Consider the following 8,486-nt stretch of genomic DNA (forward strand, 5'->3'; position numbering starts at 1 on the left):
ACGTTGTTGTTAGGTGTAGATGGGGTCGGCTTTTGATATCCAGGAGGTATAGCTGGGGCTTGACTAGGAGCTTGTCCTGGTGCATATAAAGCGTTGTTACTTTTATATGAAAAATTAGGATGGTTCTTCCAGTTTGAGTTATAGGTATGCGAGTAAGGATTTCCTTGAGCATAGTTCACCTGCTCTGCTTGGATTCCTATTAGGAGTTGACAATCTGTAGGCGTGTGACCTTGAATTCCACAGACTTCACAATTTTGAGTTACGGCAACCACGGTGGCTGGAGGTGATACATTTAAACTTTCAATTTTCTGGGCAAGAGCATTCACTTTTGCTTTAACATGATCAAGGCTACTTATCTCGTACATCCCACCTTTCGTTTGAGGTTTTTCTACCATTGTTCGGTCGCTTCCCCACTGATAATTATTTTGGGCCATGCTCTCGATAAGTTGATAAGCGTCGGTGCAAGGTTTATCCATAAGCGCATCACCGGCGGCGGTGTCTATTGTTAACCTTGTGTTGTACAAGAGACCATTATAGAAGGTATGAATTACTAACCAGTCCTCTAACCTATGGTGCGGACAAAGTCTCATCATGTCTTTGTATCTTTCCCATGCTTCGAAAAGAGACTCATTGTCTTTTTGCTTAAATCCATTTATCTGGGCTCTCAACATAGCTGTTTTGCTTGGGGGAAAATATCGGGCAAGAAAGACTTTCTTCAACTCATTCCATGTGGTGACTGAGTTGGAAGGAAGAGACTGAAGCCATCTTCTAGCTTTATCTCTTAACGAGAAAGGAAAAAGACGAAGTCAAATTTCCTCTGAAGTGACACCATTAGCTTTAACGGTATCAGCGTATTGGACAAATACGGATAAATGAAGGTTTGGATCCTCGGTAGGATTTCCAGAAAATTGGTTCTGTTGCATTGCCTGCAACAGCGAAGGTTTAAGTTCGAAGTTATTCGCTTCGATTACGGGTGGAGAAATACTCGAATGCGGCTCATCTTGCGATGGAGCAGCGTAATCTCGAAGAGCATGAGCTGGTTCTGCCATTGCTGGTATCGTCGAAGGAAGAAGATTTTTGAGATCGGGAATTTTGATTGGAGGAAGATTGTTTGTAGCACGATACTCCCAAATTCGTCATAATAATCGGAGATATCGTTCAACGTCGTTGATTCGTAAGTAGTACGGTTCGCCTTGTGAGCGAGTGTGTGGCATACAAATCAACGAAAAAGAAGGAAAAATAAAAATTGCCTTAGTCTCTACAGCGTAACAGGAGAGTTACGATATCGACTAAATAAAAGTCCCCGGCAACGGCGCCAAAAAATTTGATCGTGACTTGGTGAGTCTATCAGGGTATTAACTGCAAGTGCACAATCTAATCACGTAGTTTTAAAAGATATCGATCCCACAGGGACTTAATGAATCGATATACCGTTTTTCTAGGGTTACTGCGTAAAGCTAAGGCGGATGATACTTTGATGATTAAGGGGAATAGTAAAACTAAATTTAGATATAGATAAAATATCAAATAACACGGATATCGGTATGTAGTTCGTCGTAATTAGGGAATCAAATCTTCGTTGATCTTTTTCTTAATTTTTAAATAAGTCTTTTCCGTATACACTATTAATTAAAAGTCTTGTCCTCAAACTCTCGCTCTGTTGAATCAGACTATGACTTTATATTAACGTACGCTCTCACTATTTCGCTATATCTAAAATCACTTTTTGAAACAATAGAATCTATAGAAACTCTTTTTAAGAAAATACTAACCGTTTAAACGCCCTCGTCTCAAACTCTCGCTCTGTTGACTTAGACTATATGATTAAACTTAAATGCTTAACTCTCGTCCTCACATTTAAGCTTTAAAAATAATTTTTGAAAATGATTAGAATTTAATTAACTTTAAAAATTGCTTTCGCCCTTATTTAAAGTTAATGTTCAATTTACACTGTCCAGTTAAAAGCTCAAACCGTCGTTCTATAGATTTTAACTTCTTTATGTCTTTTACTCTCGTATAAAAACTTTGGTATTAACTCTGTAAATTGAGCACAAAGCATATGTAAATTAAAACAATAACTCAATTAATTAATGAACCTGGAAAATTACTAGAAATCTTGGTTTTGTTCCAAGCCTCGATGCTCGAACACTCTACCACAAGTCGGTTGGATTTGTTCTTCACAATTCTTGATCAGACAGGAAGGTAAAAACAAAGAAATAAAATACTATGATCTAACGTAAGGTTAAATCCAGTAAAAATTACACAATAGTTTCCGGTGTAGAAACTATCGTGAGAAAATGAATTGAATGCTTAGGAAATTAAGCTAGCAAAGAAAAGAAAATAAAATGCTAAGAAAATAGAATGCTGGAAAATTAGAAAGCAGGAAAAATATTGCACGGCGTAGAGGTGTCCAATTGGATCTTTTGGGGTCTATTTATATTCATCCATAAAATAACCGTTTCCTCAAAAGCATCTTCAGTAGGGTTCCAAAGTGTCAACGAGTCAAGAGGAAAAATAGGAGAGAACGTCCTTCTGTTATGCGCGTCAAAGCCAAAATATAGGAGTGGGGGTGTGACGACCGTCACACTATGTGTTACGGTCGTAACTCTAGGTAAAGGGGCGTGACGCTCGGCACGTGAGTGTGGCGGTCGTCACAGTCATTTTGCTTGCCCCAAACGTGGGTTGGGCTTTAGTGAGATGCTTTTCCTAGAGAATCCTCTTTTTGCACCCCTTTTCTTTCCTTTTCATACATGCTTCAAATAATGTTACCTGAAATAAATAATAAGAGAATACCAAGTAATATCGAATAATATAAAATAAATTGAATCAAATAATAATATAATTTAATTAAATCAAGTCTAAAATGTGATATAGTTTCATGTTATCAACGCCGCGAAACCCTCCCGCTGTACCTACTAACCCCTAGTGGGGGTACAAGCCTGAACTTCATTGTGTGTATCATTCCGGTGCTCCCGGACACGACGTAGAGAATTGTTATCCCCTGAAGACCAAGGTGCAAGACCTTGTGAGAAGTGGGATTCTGTTTTTCGAGGACGTAGGTCCGAATGTGAAGAAGAACCCATTGCCCGAGCATGGGAAGTATGTCAATATGGTCCAGGGCTGCCTTGGCAAGTACAAGGTGAAATATGTCAGTCATATCCGGAAATCGCTGGTTGAGATGCATAGATTGCTGCGTGACTATAGCCATTATGAGCATGATCACGACAGATGTAGAGTATGTTCCGTCAATAAGAGAGGATGTCACCAGGTGCGCAAAGATGTGCAAGAGATGTTGGACGAAGGAGTCATTGAGATCCTTCAAAATAGAAATGTTGACAAAGAAGAGCTCGAAGTCAATGTAATTTCCCCGGTGTTCCGGATACCTGAGCCTATTGTCATCAAGTATGAGGGTAGAAAGCAAAAGGTTTCTCCTGCTCTGGTCATCAAACCAGTCGGACCTGTACCGTACTCCTCTGAGAAAGCGGTTCCCTATCGCTACAACGCTGTGGCAATGGAAAATGGGAAAGAGGTGTCCTTGCCCTCTTCATCTGTTGTTAACATTGCTGATGTCAGTGGTTTGACCCGTAGCGATCGTGTATTTTCAACACCGTCGAAGCCTCAAGCTGATGTTCGAGGAAGTGTTGATGCTGATTTTGTTGAGCGCCCGATTGGGAATGCCGTGAGCACTCCGAATGTGGCACTTGTTGTTAAGCCCTCCTCTACGTTAAGAACTCCTGCTTCTGCTAGACCAAGTGGCAATACGAAAGAAGACTGTGATGAGATGCCGAGGCTCATCAAAAGGAGCGAGTACAACGTTGTTGACCAGCTTCTACAAACGCCATCCAAAATATTTGTGTTATCATTGCTTTTGAATTCAGAACCACACCGAGAAGCTCTGCAGAAGGTGTTGGAAGTGGCGTACGTGGATCACGATGTCACAATAGAACAATTAGATAGTATTGTTGCAACCATTACCGCTTGTAACAACTTGAGTTTTTGTGACTCCGATCTCCCCGAGGAGGGAAGATACCACAACTTGGCATTACACATATCTATGGGTTGCAAAGACGACGCCATGTCCAATTTTCTGGTGGACACTAGGTCATCATTGAATGTATTGTCGAAATCCACTCTTGCGAAGCTGTCATATCAAGGGCCTCCCATGAGGCAGAGTGGAGTAGTTGTGAAGGCTTTCGACGGGTCTCGCAAAACTGTGATTGGTGAAGTTGATCTCCTAGTCAAAATCGGACCAAGTGATTTCAAGATTACCTTCCAGGTTATGGATATTCACCCATCGTATAACTGTCTTTTGGGAAGACCATGGATTCACGAGGCGGGCGCCGTGACGTCCACCCTACACCAGAAATTGAAATTTGTAAAGAATAAGAAGCTGGTGGAGGTAGGGGGAGAAAAGGCTCTCCAGGTCAGTCATTTGTCTTCCTTCTCTTATATAGATGCTGAGGATGAAGTTGGAACTCCGTTCCAAGCTTTATCTATTGCAGAGCCTATTAAGAAGGGAACTTCTTCATTTGTTTCCTACAAAGATGCAAAGTTGGCCATTGAGCATGGCGCAACTGCTGGTTTGGGGCAAATTATTGAGTTAAAAGACAACAAGTCCCGGGCTGGCATAGGTTATTCTTCTGGGGTTTCCAATACGCAAGGGTTGTTCAAGAGTGGAGGTTTCATCCACACCAATCAAGACGAGGAGGTTGCTGCTATCTTGGAAGAGGACGAAGAGGATTCCGGCAACTTTGTCATCCCTGGAGGGATCTGCAATAATTGGGTCGCTGTGGATATTCCAACAGTTATCCATAAGTCAAAGTAATGTTCATTGTGTTTAAAAACCCTTCTCTCATGCCAAAGGGAGAAGTGATGACATTGTTGGCGCATAAATATAATGATATTTTCATTCAATAGATTCATGCTAAATGTTTGTTTTTCCAATTGTTTTCCCTTTTCGTTTTTGCATGAAATTGGTGATCACATAAAACCCTAAAAATAGAATAAAATCAATCTTTTCATCTGCATAATGATTTGCCTTGTTTGAATTCTAAAAGCTCTTTATATCCAAAATCATTATGCAGGTTAATCAAACCCATTGAACATAATGATCCAACACCATCTCCCAACTTTGAATTCCCTGTATTTGAGGCGGAAGAAGATGATGATGAAGAGATTCTTGACGAGATTACCCGCCTACTTGAGCATGAAGAGAAAATCATTTAGCCGCATCTTGAGAATCTAGAAACAGTCAACTTGGGGTCTGAGGATTGTGTGCGAGAAGTGAAGATTGGGGCACTCCGGGAAGAGTCTGTTAAGAAGGGGTTGATTGAATTACTACGAGAATATGTTGACGTCTTCGCTTGGTCATATGAAGACATGCCTGGTCTAGATACTGATATTGTGCAACATTTCCTACCTTTAAAGCCTGAGTGCGTGCCTGTGAAGAAGAAGCTCAGAAGAACTCATCCTGATATGGTAGTAAAAATCAAAGAGGAAGTTCAAAAGCAAATTGATGCGGGGTTTCTGGTGACTTCTACATATCCTCAATGGGTGGCCAATATTGTGCCCGTGCCTAAGAAAGACGGTAAAGTCCAGATGTGTCTGGACTATAGAGACTTGAATAAAGCTAGTCCGAAAGATGATTTCCCTCTACCACACATTGATATGTTGGTAGATAATACGGCTAAATTCAACATCTTCTCATTTATGGATGGATTTTCCGGATATAATCAGATTAAAATGGCACCCGAGGATATGGAGAAGACAACATTCATCACACCTTGGGGAACATTCTGTTATCGAGTGATGCCCTTCGGTTTGAAGAACGCCGGAGCCACGTATCAACGAGCTATTACTACCTTGTTTCATGATATGATGCATAAGGAGATCGAGGTATATGTTGATGATATGATTGCTAAAACAAGAACGGAAGTTGAACATGTAGAGCACTTGTTGAAGCTTTTTCAGCGTTTGAGAAAATATCAGCTTCGTCTGAATCCTAACAAGTGTACATTTGGGGTCCGTTCTGGTAAGCTATTGGGCTTTATTGTCAGTGAAAGAGGTATTGAGGTTGATCCTGCAAAGGTCAAAGCAATACAAGAGATGCCTACGCCCAGAACTGAGAAGCAAGTCCGAGGTTTTCTTGGCCGCTTGAATTATATTTCCAGATTCATATCCCACATGACTGCCACATGTGCACCAATATTCAAGCTCCTCCGGAAAGATCAGTCTCATGATTGGACCGAGGATTGCCAGAAAGCTTTTGACAGTATTAAAGAGTATCTGTCTGAGCCTCCGATCCTGTCTCCGCCCGTGGAAGGAAGACCATTGATTATGTATCTGACTGTTCTTGAAGACTCAATGGGTTGTGTCCTTGGTCAACAAGACGAATCAGGAAAGAAAGAGTATGATATTTACTACTTGAGCAAGAAGTTTACTGATTGTGAGTCTCGATACTCAATGCTTGAGAAGACATGTTGTGCTTTGGCTTGGGCCGCTAAGCGCTTACGCCAGTATATGTTAAATCATACTCTGAGGAGATTATCAGGAAGTTTTTACCTCAATGGTGATGTACTCTACAAGAGATACTTTGACTTGTTTCTGCTCAGATGCGTGGATAGACACGAAGCAGACCTGTTGATGACTGAGGTCCATGAGGGTTCATTTGGTACTCATTCCAATGGACACACCATGGCTTGAAAGATGTTGAGAGTAGGCTACTATTGGCTGACAATGGAGTCTGACTGCTGCAAATATGTGAAGAAATGCCATAAGTGTCAGATTTATGCGGATAAGATTCATATTCCCTCGACAGTTCTGAATGTGATTTCATCACCATGGCTTTTCTCCATGTGAGGAATTGACATGATTGGCATGATAGAACCAAAAGCGTCCAATGGACAAAGATTTATTCTTGTAGCAATTGATTACTTCACAAAGTGGGTTGAAGCGGCATCATATGCTAATGTAACCAGACAGGTGGTTGTAAAATTCATCAAGAATCAACTCATATGCCGTTATGGTGTGCCAGATAAGATCATTACTGATAATGGATCTAACCTGAACAACAAGATGATGAAAGAGCTATGTAGTGAGTTCAAGATTGCGCATCATAATTCTTCTCCTTACAGACCCAAGATGAATGGGGCTGTTGAAGCTGCTAATAAGAATATCAAGAAGATTATCCAGAAGATAGTTGTCACGTATAAAGATTGGCATGAGATGCTGCCGTTCGCTTTACATGGATATCGTACATTTGACTGCACTTCAACAGGGGCAACCCTTTCTCTCTCGTTTATGGCATGGAGGTTGTGCTCCTAATAGAGGTGGAGATCCCATCAATGAGAGTCTTGATGGAAGCCAAGTTGACTGATGTTGAATGGGTTCAGAGTCGTTATGACCAGTTGAATTTGATTGAAGAGAAGAGATTGACTGCCATGTGCCACGGTCAGTTATATCAACAAAGAATGAAGAAAGCCTTTGATAAGAAGGTCAAGCCTCATGTGTTCCGAGAAGGTGACCTCGTGCTCAAGAAAGTCTTGTCTTTCGCGCCCGATTCCAGGGGAAAGTGGACTCCAAACTATGAAGGTCTATATGTTGTTAAAAGAGCCTTTTCAGGCGGTGCTTTGATACTTACGACTATGGATGGGGAGGATTTCACTCATCCTGTGAATTCAGATGCAGTCAAGAAATACTTCGCCTAAAAATAAAAACAGAATAGCTCACTAAGTTGAAAACCCGAAAGGGAGGCTTAGGAAAATATGAGCGTCTCGGTGGATTGAAAACCTGAGAGGGCGATCCAGGAAAAAGTTAGAGACATAAAAAAAATGAATGTATGTATCCCGCTAGATTGAGTACCTCACCCTGGGGCAATCTAGGAAAAAAATAGGGATTTGGCAAGTAACTGCATCCTGACAAGACTTTGTTCTACAACTGTTATCTGTCAAAGATTCTCGCCCATTCACCATCAACCAAAGCTTCAAATAAATCGGATTCAGAATTGGTGGAGAAATGGTCATTATGTTCAATGTAGCCCTTTTCCAATATATATCACCAATTTCAAATTTGTAAAGATCTATGGAGTCTTGCCATTTGCAAACTACCATTCCATCAAATAAACTTAAGCCTTTATCCAATTATTTGCACTCTTATTTGTTTCTATTCAAAAAATGTTTTGCATGTTTTAATTGAAAAAAATGTCATTGTTTTAAATAATCAAATTTTTCATAATTTGTTTTTAAACAAAGTGAACATTCACAATGACATAAGGATACTGGGAATGCCTTCAGTGCTCTCCCAAGGATGGTAAGATTCTTGATAGGGTAAGGCAGTTGTTCATGTTCCTGGCATGTTGGTGTCCTCTTCCTCCTGAGCCTTTTGTGGTTTCTGCCCCTAGTAGAGTGTTGGGAAGATTTATTCCTCCCTCCTTCTTTCAGCAGAATAGTGATTCTTCCTCCTCGGAAGATGTGATTTCATTATTTGGG

At 40.7% G+C, this 8,486-nt stretch overlaps 1 non-coding gene across 1 annotated transcript; it reads left to right on the plus strand.

Annotated features, from left to right (window-relative positions):
* Nucleotides 1-564: 564 nt before the first annotated feature.
* LOC127134046 (small nucleolar RNA R71) lies at nucleotides 565-671 on the plus strand. Its single transcript, XR_007807826.1, has one exon. It is a non-coding gene; the product is annotated as a small nucleolar RNA R71 (small nucleolar RNA).
* Nucleotides 672-8,486: the final 7,815 nt, after the last annotated feature.

The sequence above is a fragment of the Lathyrus oleraceus genome, chromosome 3, assembly GCF_024323335.1.
Source record: "Lathyrus oleraceus cultivar Zhongwan6 chromosome 3, CAAS_Psat_ZW6_1.0, whole genome shotgun sequence".
NCBI lineage: Eukaryota > Viridiplantae > Streptophyta > Magnoliopsida > Fabales > Fabaceae > Lathyrus > Lathyrus oleraceus.